The 16857-nt window shown below is 44.0% G+C and overlaps 1 protein-coding gene across 2 annotated transcripts in view; it reads right to left on the reverse strand.

Annotated features, from left to right (window-relative positions):
* LOC147631006 (V-type proton ATPase subunit a3-like) overlaps positions 1 to 16857 on the reverse strand; it is a 64873-nt gene that overhangs the window by 9420 nt on the left and 38596 nt on the right. The window lies entirely within an intron of this gene.

Below are 16857 nucleotides of genomic sequence, written 5' to 3' on the forward strand. Positions count from 1 at the left end.
TTGCTCAACCATCCGGCCGCCAGAGACGGGCGGCACTAGTGGGGAGCCACCACCTCCGCCCAGCTCGCGGGCGGCACCGTCGTCAATAGCCGCCGTAGTCCCGTCAGCGTCACCAACCCAGTCCCGTCGACGGTCAGCACAGGCATCGCCCCTCCGTTCCGTCGACGCCTGCAGATCAGCCACCGGACGTCTCGTCTCCGTCACAGTCGTCGCCCTGCGCTCCGTCACAGCAACCGCCGGCCGACGACTCCGTCGCTCCTGCCGTCCGGCATCTCCGTTCAGGCCGACTGTGCTCCGTCTTGACCCGCCGCCCACGTCGTCCCTCTGCTGCTCCGCCAACGCCCAGAGCCGACACCGGCTTCCGCTTCTGACCTGTGCTCGCCGTTTCACCGACGACTCCAGTTACATCTGCTCGCTCCCCGTGCTGGCCCACGGCTTCCGCTTCCGCCTGCTCGCCTGCCTGCCACCAGCTCGACTACCCAACATTCGACTGCTTGCACACCTCCCACTTGTTCGACTCCCTACAACAACTCCCTCCACAGCCTCCACCTTGCTGCCAGCTACACGCAGCAGCCTCCATATTCGTGTCCTTCTCATTGTTGAGTCTCCACCTGCAACGTCTCCCCGGCTGTGCAAAAATTGCTGCCCAGGTACCTTTGTTTCAGTAAACAAAATAAGGTTTGCAGGCAGATTCAACATATTTTGGGGGTTTGCCAAGAAGATTTGAATTTGCAGGCGGTACAGGAGTCAAGAAATTTGGGGGATTTATCAATTTTAGGACAAATTGAAAAAATTGAGCATTTTGCTTTGCCTGCAATTTGGGGGTTTTTGAAATTGAGGTCAAAATCAGCAAAATGAACCTCTCTAATTTGCAAAAATTTGGGGGTTTTTGAAATTGAGGTCAAAATCAGCAAATTGAACCTCTCTTATTTGCAGAAATTTGGGGGTTTTCAAAATTGAGGTCAAAATTGGCAAATTGAAGCTCTTACATTTGCAGAAATTTGGGGCTTTTCTGAAAATTGGCCAATTAGATGCACATTGAAGCGATTGGAGTGCATACAAATTGGGGATTTTCTGATTGGAGCATGTAATTGGGCATTACAGCTGCGATTTGTCGCGTATGTATACACATTGGGTGTAATTGGACAATTTGGTGCAGGTTTACACTTGCTTTGGTTTGCAGGCATACATTTGCTCAGGACATTTGGTTGCCTGGCAGTGCACATTGGTGCTTGGTTTGCTTGCAGATATATTTTGTTGACATGGCATAGAATGCTACAGATGTATTTGGTGTGCTCACCCAGGAGGACAAGCTCGATGGATCTAACTACTCACTCTGGAGTTTTATGATCCGTAATTTGCTGGTAGCCAAAGGGCTTTGGGGCATCGTGTGTGGTGATGACACACGCCCACAGACCATTAAGCCAGCCACGCCTCAAAGGAGAGGTGCTCAAAGAGCTCTTGATGTAGATCCTGCTCCCACACAAGAGCAGAAAAGATGGGACTCTAGAGACGCACAGGCCATGTCATTGATAGCCCTTTCAGTGAAAAGGACTATTATTCCGCACATTCGTTCATGCAAGACATCGAAGCTTGCATGGGACACATTGGAAGCAATGTATCAGGTACGCAACGAAGCAAGAGTTGCCTACTTGAAGAGGCAATTGGATCTTCTTTCTATGGATGAGGGTGACTCCATGGCAGATCATCTCACCAAAGTGAAAGATTTGCAGGAACAATTGCTCAACATTGATGAGGTTATCCCAGACAGACAGATGGTCACCAACACTCTTCATTCTTTACCGCCTTCCTACTTGGGCTTTCACACCTCTCTCAACCTCTCGATGAGAGGAGGTGGTGATCCCGTCACTTTTGAAGAGCTCGTGGGTTTACTCTTGCAGGAAGAGCAAACAAGAGCAAACATATCGAGCAACCGTGGTGGAGAAAAGGCATTTACAGCCAAGGACAAGGGTAAAGCAAAGAGCTTTAAGCATGGGGGACAACAGTCTAACAAGGCTGGTCATGGACAGCCCTCTTCTAGTGGTGAAAAGTCTGACAAAGGGGATGCAAACAAGCCCAAAAAGAAGGGCAAATGTCACTACTGCCATAAGCCTGGACACTACATCAGTGAATGTAGGAAAAGGATTGCAAAAGAGAAAAAGAAAGAAGCAGGCAATGCAGTAGCAGACTCTTCGGATGACAAAGCAAAGCAATCAGCTAATGTAATCCAGGAAGAGTACACTTTTTTGGTCACATGCACTAGTGACACACCAAGTGCTTCGGACACTGATATGTCTTGCATTGCATCTGACAGACAGAATGCATCATGGTATTTTGATAGTGGTGCTTCGAGCCACATCACTTCATGCAAAGATATATTTCAGCACTTGGTTTATGCTTCAAATGGCCGCACTGTATCATGTGCAGATCATACCACATATCCAGTAAAGGGAATTGGTAACGTCATACTTATTGCAGCCAATGGTGCCAATATATGTATGAAAAATGTATTGTATGTTCCAGGAATAAAGAAAAATCTGCTCTCCGTCTCAGCCATAAACGACCAGGGTTTCAAGGTTGAATTTGAAGACGGGAAGTGTTTGGTAAAAGACCCATCAAAGGGTTATGAAATAGTCACTTCTGGAACACGATACAAAGGCTTGTATAAGCTGGACAGCTATGACAAGCACACTTATGATGCAAATACAGTGGCTGCCCACACTTCTGCTATGCATGATGTAGAGCTATGGCATGCTCGTTTTGGGCATGTAAATTTTTCAGAGTTTGATGCTTTTGCAGAAGCATCATATGGTTGATAATATGCCGCCTCTTGAGTCTCCACCAAGACATGTATGTGAGGGGTGTATTTTGGGAAAGATGCAACGAAAACCATTCCCCAAAGATGGAGCTGTTAGAGCTGAAAGTAAATTACAGCTCATACATAGTGATGTATGTGGTCCAATGCGGACACCATCCATAGGGGGGCATCTTTACTTTGTCACATTCATTGATGACTACTCCAGGTTTGCTTGGGCTTACCCTTTGAAAGCAAAAGAAGATGTGTTTACATGCTTTCGACACTTTGTCGCAATGGCTAAAAATATGTGTGCATGTAAAGTCCAAACACTTTGCTCAGATAGAGGTGGAGAATACATGTCAAATGCATTCAAGGATTATATGCTTCAAAAGGGCATCAAACACCAATGTAAGAGACTTTTGCTCCTACTTCGAGAATGACCACAATAAGATCTGTGATTGCATTGGCTGCCCATAAAGGATGGAAAGTGCATCAATTGGATATCAAAACTGCATTCTTAAATGGGGATTTACAGGAGGAAGTATGTGTAAATCAGCCCATTGGTTTTGTAGTTCCTGGTGAGGAACATAAAGTATGCAGGTTGCACAAAGCATTGTATGGGTTAAAGCAAGCTCCAAGAGCTTGGTATGATAAGATACATGCTCATGGTTTGCTCATTACATGTACAAGCAAAGCACAAATTTCAGATTTCAAAGCTGATTTGAAAGCTGAATTTGATATGTCAGATTTGGGGCCTTTACACTACTATCTCGGCATACAGTTTATGCATACAGATGATGGCATTGTTATGCAGCAAACTAAGTACATAAAAAGTTTGCTAAAAAGGTTTCACATGGATGAATGTAAGCCCATTTCTACTCCGGTAGAACCAGGTGTACGGCTTACTATGCATGATATTGGAGAGCCTTTTGAGACCGGCCTTTATAGCCAAGCAGTGGGATGCCTCATTTACTTGTGTAACACGAGGCCAGACATATCTTTTGGGGTGTCTTTGTTGAGCAAATTCATGCACAACCCAGGCACAAAGCATTGGCAAGCAGTCAAACGCATTTTTCGATATCTTAAGGGTACCCTGGATCTTGGTTTGTTCTATCCCAGGGGGGGCAGCTTGCAGCTTTATGCATACAGTGATTCAGATTGGGCTGGTGATTATGATACCAGGCAATCCACCAGTGGGAATTGTTTTTTTCTTGGCAGCTCATGCATATCTTGGTTGAGTAAAAAGCAACCCACTGTTGCTACATCTACTTGTGAGGCTGAGTACAGGGCAGTCTTTACAGCTACAGTAGATTGTGTATGGTTGAGGAGACTATTGACTGATCTTCGTGAGTGTCAGCAAACACCCACCACCATTCTCACTGATAGCCAGAGTGCTATGGCCGTGGCACGAAATCCGGTATTTCATGCACGTACCAAGCACATAGAGATTCATTATCACTATGTCAGAGAGAGGCTACATGCAGGGGAGATCAGTTTATCTTATTGCCCTACACAGGATAATGTTGCAGATCTATTCACAAAGGCTTTACCTCGAGAAAAGTTTGAAGCTTTCCGCAAAGCTTTGGGCTTACTCTCATACAGAGAGTGATCTGCTTCCTTGTACAGGTTCACACTTCCACTACAGGGGGGATTTGTAGGCATATGCTCACTTATGGTAGTGCTATGTGTGAACAGGGCTTAACCAAGGGCACTTTTTCCCATGTGGTTTTTCCCCTTGGACATCAAGTGTGAAAGGACACATATAATATTTTGTAGTTCTATATTATATGGATGTGGCACACATGCAAGGGTTGACTTGCATTTTGTGGATACCACACTTTTGGCTCTCTCTCTCTCTCTCTCATTTCTGTGTGTGAGCTTCTCTACCCTGCACCTAACCCTAATGTGCAGGTTTGTGTGTGTGAGTGTGTGAGTCCAACACCCAACATAAGTAGGTTACTTGCAGATCTTCGTGAGTATCAGCAGACACCCACCACCATACTCACTGACAATCAAAGTGCTATGGCCGTGGCACGGAATCCAATTTTCCATGCTCGTACCAAGCACAGAGATACATTATCACTATGTCAAGGAGAGGCTCCATGCAAGCGAGATCGCTTTGACCTACTGCTCTACACACGATAACATCGCAGATTTGTTTACAAAAGCATTATCTCGAGAGAAGTTTGAAGTTTTCCGAAAAGCTTTAGGCTTGCTCTCCTACAGAGAGTGATCTGAATCCTTGTACAAGTTCACATTACCACTATAGGGGAATTTAAAGCACTCTATGCGATGTGTAGTGCTACATGTGAACAGGCACTTACCAGGGGCACTTTTTATCCTACGAGTTTTCCCCCCCTGGGCATTTAGTGTGATAGGACACCTAGACTAGGTTTATTATTATCACTTGTACTTGTCTATTTGTTTATTATTAAGTGAACATACGTGCAAGCTTTTCTACCACTCTCTCTCTCTCTCGGTTGTTTTTGCTTCCTGTGTGAGTGTGTGAGCTTTCTTTGCCCTACAAACCCTAGCATTAGCTTCTTGAGAGCCAACAAAGATTGTGGAATTTTTGGCCTATCGATTTGGGACATGTGGAAGATAAGAGGATTAAAGTGAGACAAGTGTTCTCACACTTGTCATTTCAGCTCTACACATAGCATTGTAGCATTTTCTTGCTTATTTTGAACATGAGAGAGTTATCTCTTGGGCGAGTTTGAGCTTCAAGCAAGTTTGTGAAGGCTGTAAACTCTGCTTTTTCACTATTGCTCCTCATTTCTAAGCCACCGTCGCCATATCCAGCTTGGGGAAGATGATTTTCATTACTCTACATCATCTTGCACACCCCAGATGGCTGTTTTTCAGCAAAACAATCCTAAAGCTGGCTGAAATTTCTGGTTGCATGCGATATAAAGGCTGTTCTACAGGTTTATGCGCTCACGGATAAGGTACATGTGCTGGTCTACACATTTATGAGCTCATGGATGAGCCACATCGGCTGGTTTACAAGTTTATTAGCTCATGAATGAGCCACATGGGCTGGTTTACAGGTTTATGTGCTTGTGGAAGAGCCATATGGGCTATCATACAAGTTTATACGCGTATGGAAGAGCCATGTGAGCTGTTATACATGTTTGTGCGCCTATGGAAGGACATGCTAGATAGCCATATTGGATGAAGGACAGGTTTATGGTTGTATATGGATAATTCGGCATCTCCCATGGGGAGAGAAAGCCCTCAAAGCTTGTACATAATATTTTATCCTTCGGTAATAAAATACTCCAAGAAGGGGGTCGGCCGATTCTAGCCTCTATGCAGTGTTATATGTGCAACTTTTATTTTCAGCTTTGTGGATTGTTTAATGGCTGCGATTAAATGCAGAAATGTTTAATTGTGCTCATGGTCAAGCGATGCACACCCACTCCCGCACTTCTCGGCCAAGTTAAAGAATACTTGGAGATTAGGTGTGAAGTTAGGTGAAATCAACTAAGAAGCCAAATTTGGGAAAAAATGGTGTTGCGAAACATTGAGGATGAACAAATTGGGGGAGAATTAGAGACTAAAGAGCTAGTGGAATACTTGTAACAAATTTCAACAATTGGGAGTGAAATTAAATGTAATTGACCTAGTAGTCAAATTTGGGAACTATTACACATAGTCACAAGAAAAGTTTCGTCTACTTCATCAGTTCATCTTTACCAGTTATTATAGGAAAATTGAGATGTAGAGAAGTCTCGAGAAGAAAGTGAAGAGGGAAATAAGAAGAAGAGGCGAAGAATAACTTTTTTAATTTGAAAAAAATCAAATTTGAATGAAATGGTGTTTCGTTTGGAAGTGTTTCGTTTTGTTTCAAAACGTTTCATCGATTTCGTCTATGTCATATACCTAGATTGTGATATGCAGCGGAAGTCTTTGTATTGGAAGATCCTGTCACACAAATGCTCACACTGTCTTCTGTATCCTGAGTTTCGTGAGTTTGGCAATCCATTTCAATACTTCAAACTTTAAAGAGATATGAGAGAGAGAGATGAGAACTGTACACCAGATTGGGTCCCGAATTACCCACTGAAGGGCCCCCTATCCCGATAACGAGATAGTATTTGCTTTATTTCTTTAGAGAGAATGACTCTGGACTATAGATAAGCCAAACGCAAGATCTCGGAGGATCGGAGCTTGGCTGAACCGTACACGGCTGTAGAAACACCTCGATGAACTGATCTCGAGCCTATGCACTCTTCCCAAGGGCATAAGGAAGGGCTGCACACCTGAGGCTGAGAAAAGAAGACGGTGGACTGTTCTAAGCTATGTTAGAATGCTGTAAATGCTTATGAATGCTATGTTACCTTCACCAGATGACTGTTGCATGTATGGATGATGCACAGAAGGCTAGATACTGATGTAAACTGATGATTCAGGGCTGAGAACTGTTGTGGACTGAAACGCAGACCTCTAGGGATGATGCTGGACTGAAACGCAGGTGTGCTACTACTGGACAGAAACGCAAGTGACTGTACGGCTGCTGAACTGAACTGTAAACGCAAAATAACTGTACGGCTGGTTCACATGCAAAAAACGCAGGCTGTATGCTGAATCAAGGACTGAACTGATGCTGAATGCAGGCACCTAGGGCTGTAGGGACTGCTGAACTGCAGGTGTTGGATGAACAAGGCTGGCTGAAGCAACCTCAAGCACTCCAAGGGCTAGATGAGACTAGTCTAGTGCTGAAGGCAAGGGAATTCCCAGGGCTGAGGAGGAAAGCTCTTAGCACACTGAAGACTGAATGAGAAACTAAGCCCTATGCAAGCCTATTTATACTAACTGGAGGTTGGTCAAGTTGGCTGGTCATTTAATAAAGTTTATATTTGTAAATGACAAATAATGCAAATAATGCTAAATAAATGCTATAAAATATGAAAAAAATACCAGATAAATCCTAGTAAATTCCCTAAGACTTCTGGGATGTTTTAAATGATGCACAAGCATATGAATGCATATTATGCAGGATGCAAAGTGCTTTCTGATGCAAACCCTCAGGCTTCTATTGACTCTACATGCATGAATGATTCTCTCCAAGTGGGTTAAGGGACTTGACTGACTGACTGACCCGCTAAGACTGAGGAATGACCTACGTAGCTCGTGCCTGACTTATCCTGGACTGAGGATGTACAATGGGGTCACGGCGTACAACAAATATCATCTTATTGGGTTCTAATACTGTACAACTATTGCACTGCTGATGATGAGCCATCTTGTCACCATGCACTGAGTGCAGAGTGCATGTGACATTCCCTCCTGATTAGCTTGGCGGCAAGTTCATGGCTTCCAAGTAGTCCGCCAATAACTGGGGGTACGCCTGGAAGAACTCCTCGTCGAGCCATATGGCTTCGTGGGTGCCTCGATCTTGAAATTTCGTATAGAACTGACGAATCCGTCGACCGGAACCATGCTTCCATCGATGAAGAAGGATCTGCTCAGGCTCAATCACTTCTGCCTCGTCTACCACGTCTGGCTGCTGTTCATCTGAAACATCAAACACTTCTGGACTAACATATGGTTTCAGCACCAAGAAACATGGAAAACATCATGCATTGTCCATTTGGCAGGCAACTTTAACTTCATGGAGACATCACTTAACTTCTTAACTATTGGAAAAGGGCCAAAACTACGGAATGAAAGCTTGGGACAATGTTTGCCCACTTGTTTCAATCTTTGTTTCATGTTGCATTGAGAGACCCAATTCCCTTCCTTGAAGTGGATATCTCGTCTAAACTTACATGCCTGTCTGTGAACTGAATGATGGCCAGGCTCAAAATTGGGAGCCAAACTGGGTTGAGTACCAAACTCTGCGGAATCGACATACTGATCTTCTAAGTCTTTTCCAGAGATGTTGAGAATGGTAGACTCCTGACTGGTCGGGATGCTGGTCTTTCTACTACAAACATCTGCCTGCTACTGGGTTATGCTGACCAGGGATGTACTTAATCATTCCTCCAACTTGTTGGAAGAGCTGACCCTGTCTAGTGTGCTGAGCACTCCACTGGGCACTTACCATCGTCGAGAGCCACTTCAGTGCTAGGTGGTCTGTGGTGACTGTGAAAATGTGTCCATAAGGAACATGTTGCAAACGTTTGAGAACTGACTGCTGTTCTAGCTTGCCCTTGAAAGTCTTGGAAAGACAAGAGGAAAACTTGCTAGGAGGTTCTGCTAACTGTGGGATACTGGGTAGGAGATCATCCTTAAAAATGTCTGAATGAGAAAGGAGATCTGCTAACTGAGGGACTGAAGATGATGAGACTGCGGGTATTGATGAGATAGAAGCTGTTTGAGCATAAATTAATGCTCCTTCTGCTCCCTTGCACATAGCTCGTCGGGCCTGGAGATGAGAAATCATAGGAACGCCGAGAATGCTCCTATCCCCCCGAATCATGACAGGCTTAGGAAAACCTTTAGAGATAATAAAGGTGTCCTGCCCCCACTTGGGAATAGGTTCATACTGACGAAACCACTGGATTCCTAAGATCATGTCACATCCCAAAAGAGGAGAGATGTTGGATAAATGTAATCCCAACTCCTTAGTCCAATTTAATGTGTGCTGGTTAGGCTAGTGGTCAGTGGTTGGTGTAAAGCCTGCAAATGGTTGGTGCATATGGTTCATGCAACTCATGCAACTAAAAATAGGGTAGAGGGGTCTCTAAATAAGGTACAAGTCGTGATCAAGTGATTATGTAAGTTTGGTTCATGCCTAATCATAATTAGTGTCTTTTTGTGTTAATCTCAACAATTTTCTGCATATACTAGTTTTTGTCTCTCATATTCATGATGTTTTGTACAAGCTTTGATCCACCTTGAGTATGTTTTGATCAATATTCATAGTTGAATTATCATATCCAACATTTGGTATCAGAGCATGACTCAATTAGGTTTAGTTTATTAGCAAAAACCCTAATCTATCTCTTAATCACCATAGCCTGATTTTTCCTATTTGGACAGCATGTTGTAGATTGCCTCCATGCTTGCATCTGAGGAGATTATACCTCAATATTTTGATATAGGCCTCTTGCTTTGCTCCCACGCAAGCCCTCAAACGCAGCTCAAAGACGGATTTGATCGCTTCTTCATGAATTCGTCGTCGCCATCAAAACGGGCAGTTTTTTGCTAATCGCGTTCATTCGGCGCCGTCTCTATGAATTAGTCTAATTCCTCTTAGGTGCTTCAAGTCTATAATGTAAGGATTCAGCATATCAAATCTTGTAGTAAATGGTCCACAGGAGCTACTGTACGAAGCATTTTTTCAGTCGCCTGTTTTCTGCTTCTCTTGCTCCCACAACATGGTGCTTATTATTTTGATCTATATTGATGATATTATTATTATTTGGGCTTAAATGATCTATATGAGCAAGTTATAAACATCAAGCATCATATTGCATCATCATGAGCTCCAAATTTCCCGACAAATTCAACGGAACTGGGTTTCATACCTAGCAAATCAAGGTGAAGGGCTACCTCATGAAGAAAAATCTGTGGAGTACGGTCAAGCCACTTCCTAAAGATGAAGCAGGTATTTCTGCTGCAGTTACAAGAGCTACAACAGCTGCACTTCAAGCAAAAGATGAGCAAGCACTTGGTATTATCATTACTGCTTTGGAAGATGATTTTATTCATTATATTGATAATGTTGAGTCATCTATGGAAGCTTGGGAATTATTAGAGCGTGCTTTTGGTGCAAAGGCAAAGCATTCCAAGATCAGTTTGAAGATGCAACTCTTTGATCTAACCATGGAGAGTAATGAAAACTTAACAGCTGTGATCAACAGGTTGAAGAGCTTAATGACACAATTGGTTTATGTTAAGTCTCCTGTTCCTGAAGAGGATGCTATTGTTATCTTGCTTAAAAGCTTACCTTCAAGCTTTAGGCAAATTGTGACGGTACTTAAAGAGAAGGAGCCAGTCCCTTCCTTGGAAAGTATCATAAATTCTTTGCAGGAAGAAGACAAGGTTACAAAGGATGTGATAGATCTTTATGCGTATACTATTACTTCGACATCGGCAAAGAAGAAGTGTACTATTTGTGGTCGTACAAATCATCTTACTAAGGATTGTTTCTCCAAACATCCTTGTGAGTATTGCGGAAAGACGAATCATCCATCCGCAAAGTGCTACCAAAGAGATCAAAAGCTAGCAAAGGCACATGTGGTTGAAGAAGTCAACCAACAGAAAGAAACAAATCTTTGTTCTAGTCTTAGTATAAAAGATGTAGATGATGATTATGCTTTTTAAATTATGTCATGTATGTGGTTGAGTCAAAACTTATGTTGTTCCAACTTGACGAGTTGTAGACGAGAGTACACCACCCTATGTTGTTGTTAAGGGGGGGCTCTTACTCATTGTGTCAAGGAGGTATGTTAGACTTGTTCATGTTCTTGTAAGAAGTTGGTCTTAAGAGGGGATTGTTGGATAAATGTAATCCCAACTCCTTAGTCCAATTTAATGTGTGGTGGTTAGGCTAGTGGTCAGTGGTTGGTGTAAAGCCTACAAATGGTTGGTGCATATGGTTCATGTAACTCATGTAACTAAAAATAGGGTAGAGGGGTCTCTAAATAAGGTACAAGTCGTGATCAAGTGATTATGTAAGTTTGGTTCATGCCTAATCATAATTAGTGTCTTTTTGTGTTAATCTCAAAGCAATTTTCTGCATATACTAGTTTTTGTCCCTCATGTTCATGATGTTTTGTACAAGCTTTGATCCACCTTGAGTATGTTTTGATCAATATTCATAGTTGAATTATCATACCCAACAAGAGACAATGAAATCTCGCTGGAATGAGGCCTTTTGAACTTGAAAAGAAAACTGTTGTGCCTTCTGAGAGATGTGGGTGCGGAGACCAGGTGTAAACCCGTCTACCTCCAAATGATAGGACACTAAGGTACAGCTCATGTTGGTAGCCAACTGGGGAGAGATGGCGTCCTCAGAACTGCCCATGTCAAAAAGGATTATGAACTGTCGGCCCCGGCAGAGCCATAAGCTCGGATCAGGCTTTTCTGTGTGGTTGTTGCCTCACCCTCCTGCTTAACATCAAGTACCACGAATGGCATGGAATGCATAGAAGGTAAGATCTAAACCGCATTGGTGGTAGCAGGTAGGTCTGGAGGAGCGGGGGATACTGCGGCAACTATGGCAGAAGGCTCTTTGGAGGCTTGCTTCGCTTGTCTTTTTGGACAATCCTTCTTACCATGCCCAATGGTATGACAGAAAAAACATCTGTTTTCTGACTGATACTGTCTTTGCTCCTCTGGAGGAAGATAGCCTCCAGTGATGCCTGCTTGAGCCTTTTCCTCAGGGATCTTCTTAGGCTTGGATTCCTTACCCCCTGAACTAGAGCTAGGACTGTTGTCTGTCTTAGTGTCTTTAGAAGATGAATTACCCTTCCCCTGTTGGGGTTTGGTACTGGACTGAGATGACTGCTTGGCCTTGCCTCCGTTCATCTTCATTTCTTCATTCTCAGCGAGAGTCAGAGCCCGGTCATATGTACTTGGTTCAAAGTTACGAACTGTGAACCGAATGTTCGAGTCCAATCCACGAATGAATTGCTCCATCTTGGCCTGCTCAGATAACCCTAACTGTTGTGCTAAAGTAATAACCTTACCGGAAAACTGAAGCACTGGAGATCCGTTCTGTCTGAGTCCATAGAACTCGTCTTTCAGACCAGTCATGTACTGGGGCGGGAGAAATCTGGTCTTCAGGTCATGGACAAAGATGTCCCAATCAAAGGCTGTGACACCTCTGGCCTGGTCTGTATGAATACTAGACCAATGCTGCCACCAAGTGATTGCCTCACCACTGAGATGGGAAGCCGCTAAGTGGACTTTTGTCTTGAGGATCTTTGATCCTAGCTAAAGGAAAATGAGCATTAAACTAATGAATAAATTGATTAACTGATGAATGATCACACACTTACCATCATACTTACTGAAGTTTGGTTGACTGCGAATGATGGTGGTTGATGCTACTGCAGACTGGTGGCTGGTGACACCTATGACTGGGAAGACTGAGAAGAGCTGCTGATACCTCAAGTGTATGGCCTCCTTTTCCCGTTGGTGTTCGAGTAACATACGTTCTCAATCAAGCTCACGTTGGTGTTCCCGAGCGGCGAGTTCAGCCTGACGCTGGTCTTCGTCGATCCTGCATTGGGCTTCCTCATAGTCCCGTCTTTCTGCTTTTTCTCTTTTCCTTCGGGCCTCATCCTCTCTCCTTTGTTGTTCCATCTGAAAGAAGAGGGAGATGTAGTCGGGTGCTGCTGGAGGTGGAGAAGAACGTGCTGCTGCCTCCAAGAGTTGGAGACGCTCCATGAGCAGCTGGTTCTGAGCTCTAAGAAGAGCTATGGTGTCTGCTATAGGCGAAAGAACATGGTCTCCTTCGGGGGAGACGTCTTCCGGCTGATGAGTACTCTCTTCTGTAGACATGATGCTGAAGTCGGTGGTCGTGCCGGAACGCAATCTAACCATCCAAGGATGCCCCCACGCTAGGATACGGTGTGTGTGGACAATCTGGCTCTGATACCAATGTGATATGCAGCGGAAGTCTTTGTATTGGAAGATCCTATCACACAAATGCTCACACCGTCTTCTATATCCTGAGTTTCGTGAGTTTAGCAATCCATTTCAATACTTCAAACTTTAAAGAGATATGAGAGAGAGATATGAGAACTGTTCACCAGATTCGGTCCCGAATTACCCACTGAAGGGCCCCCTATCCCGATAACGAGATAGTATTTGCTTTATTTCTTTAGAGAGAATGACTCTGGACTATAGATAAGCCAAACGCAAGATCTCGGAGGATCGGAGCTTGGCTGAACTGTACACGGCTGTAGAAACACCTCGATGAACTGATCTCGAGCCTATGCACTCTTCCCAAGGGCATGAGGAAGAGCTGCACACCTGAGGCTGAGAAAAGAAGATGGTGGACTGTTCTAAGCTATGTTAGAATGCTGTAAATGCTGTAAATGCTATGAATGCTATGTTACCTTCATCAGATGACTGTTGCATGTATGGATGATGCACAGAAGGCTGGATACTGATGTAAACTGATGATTCAGGGCTGAGAACTGCTGTGGACTGAAACGCAGACCTGTAGGGATGATGCTGGACTGAAACGCAGGTGTGCTACTGCTGGACAGAAACGCAAGTGACTGTATGGCTGCTGAACTGAACTGTAAACGCAGATGACTGTACGGCTGGTTCACATGCAGAAAAGGCAGGCTGTATGCTGAATCAAGGACTGAACTGATGCTGAATGCAGGCGCCTAGGGCTGTAGGGACTGCTGAACTGCAGGTGTTGGATGAACAAGGCTGGCTGAAGCAACCTCAAGCACTCCAAGGGCTGGATAAGACTAGTCTAGTGCTGAAGGCAGGGGAATTCCTAGGGCTGAGGAGGAAAGCTCTTAGCACACTGAAGACTGAATGAGAAACTAATCCCTATGCAAGCCTATTTATATTAACTGGAGGTTGGTCAAGTTGGCTGGTCATTTAATAAAGTTTATATTTATAAATGACAAATAATGCTAAATAAATACTATAAAATATGGAAAAAATACCAGATAAATCCTAGTAAATTCCCTAAGACTTCTGGGATTTTTTAAATGATGCACAGGCATATGAATGCATATTATGCAGGATGCAGAGTGCTTTCTAATGCAAACCCTAAGGCTTCTATTGACTCTACATGCATGAATGATTCTCTCCAAGTGGGTTAAGGGACTTGACTCACTGACTGACCCGCTAAGGCTGAGGAATGGCCTACGTAGCTCGTGCCTAGCTTATCCTGGACTAAGGATGTACAATGGGGTCACGGCGTACGACAAATATCATCCTACTGGGTTCTAATATTGTACAACTGTTGCACTGCTGATGATGAGCCATCTTGTCACCATGCACTGAGTGCATAGCACTGAGTGCAGAGTACATGTGACATAGATGAATCCAGGAACATGCCCAAATTCACCTTTTAGGAACGTGCACGTTATATACTCATGGTAGTCAACCCACAAGTCCATTATGCATAGTATGGACTAGATACTACGACATCCCCACTAACGTCATCAATGCCCAATAGTGGGTGTAGAACTCTGTATCAAGATATGCTCTCACACACGCACTCCACACACACACACACACACACACACACACACACACACACACACACACACACACACAGAGGAGCATATATTCACACAAAGCCCTTCGTACTGAGTTTCTATCAAACCTCCGGAGATGCAGGGCAGACTCAGTCATAATGAAGCCTAGCACTAAGGGAAGTAGCAAATAGAAAGAATTAGTACAACAAATAAGTAGTTGATAGGGCAAATGCACCGCTAAAGATAGAAAGAATAAGCAAATTTCGTCTATGTCATGCGGGTTTTCATGTGACTATGCCTTAAGCCCACCTCCCGGAGTGCGGCCTCATCAATCTCTCACTAATATCCAAGCTCTATTAAGTATAAGCCCAAACATCTCTAACCTATATTGCGTCACTCGTGAGAGGGAGGTAAATCTATCTCAGAAGAGAGAATGAAATCTCTTGTATCTCATAGTAGGCTCGCCATCTGTATCCATAATGCTCCTCTATCTTAATCTCTCCGATATTGCATAACTTACATACATGTGCCTCCAATGGATTACTTCAACTCTCCCAAACACATTTCAAAGGCAGTGGGAGGATACCTTTGTATGATGGAGATTCTCACCGCATGCAATGTGTGCTCTTGTACCACAATGAAGGCATCCTTTGAAACTCTCAAGCAATGCTCTCTGTCGACTTGAAGCTTTGTGAGAAGCACTAGCGGGGACATCCATATCCAACTCGCATAACGCAGAGAGTCAAGTTATCCCCATGAATTATTGTAGTCTCAAGAAAACCGTCAACTTTGTGATCCGTTTTTCCATTGGGAGCGTACATGTTGAGGAGACCAAGTCTGATCTCCCCAACCTAAAGAATCTGCCATTGAGGTCAGACGAGGACTAAAGTGCCTGTGTCCATCGCATAGGAACTCTCCAAGTGAAATGCAAACTCCACCATGATTTTCAAGGGGCTCCGAAGCTAGGGACTAGTAGGTGTGACACCAACTATGAAGAATCTTCCCTTGACGCGTGCAACTAGCAGTAAGGTGGTACTCGTGGATACAAGCAATAGTTCCCCCCAAGGGCCTTGTGAAGCTCCGTCATGACAGTCACAAAAGACACCTCCAAGCCCACGAATATTCTATGAGAAACTCCTCATGGTTGAAAAGCTAGGTGTCAAGCCTCTCCATGCCGAGCGAATCTTTGAGGTGGGTTTTGAGGGGGGGATAGAGACACTTAGCACGAAGGCGAAGCCTCTCCAACTGCTCTCGGATGCATGCAAAGAGATGCACCTACTCCTCTCGTTCCGTCTAGCAGAACCTCCTCCATGTCCGGTGTCTATATACTCCTAGCTTTATCCCATTTCCTTTGCTCCTATGTAGGAGGGGGTTGATCTGCAAGTTGTGCAACATTCTCCTCTGGCAGGAGTATGCAATGCAGCTGCATTTGCTGGGCGAACTTCATTTTCGGTGACGTTTCTCCAAAGCCCTTTGGCTACAAGCATATGCCACGTCATGTACGTCCAGAATGCAAAGTTGGACCCATCCAAACTGTCCTTTGCTGTCAACATTCCAAATATATCACTCTGAGCCAGTTCTGAAAAAATACCAAACACAAAATGCAAGTTGTCCCTCTCAAACTCACTGCAAGTAATGATGCTCTATTTATACCAAACCGCTGAAACCTGCAAGAAATTGATTAAAAAGCAGAGAACATTGAAAATTTCACCCAGAATTAGTGAAATTGATGGCTCCAAACGAGAAGCCCCAAATTGTTGATGCTCCATCCGATTTGATGCAACAGACTGATTTTTGCAAAAGGTACAAGATGTGACCTTTAAAGGTCACTTAGTCACTTACACATCATAAGGGTGTGTTCAGAAACTCTTTGATATATAAAGGTAAAAAGTGCCGAGTGTGAAGATTTATTACTCCTAGTTCACATGT

Source organism: Cibotium barometz, chromosome 15 (assembly GCF_041138505.1).
Source record: "Cibotium barometz isolate CiBa-2024 chromosome 15, ASM4113850v1, whole genome shotgun sequence".
NCBI classification, from domain to species: Eukaryota; Viridiplantae; Streptophyta; class Polypodiopsida; order Cyatheales; family Cibotiaceae; genus Cibotium; species Cibotium barometz.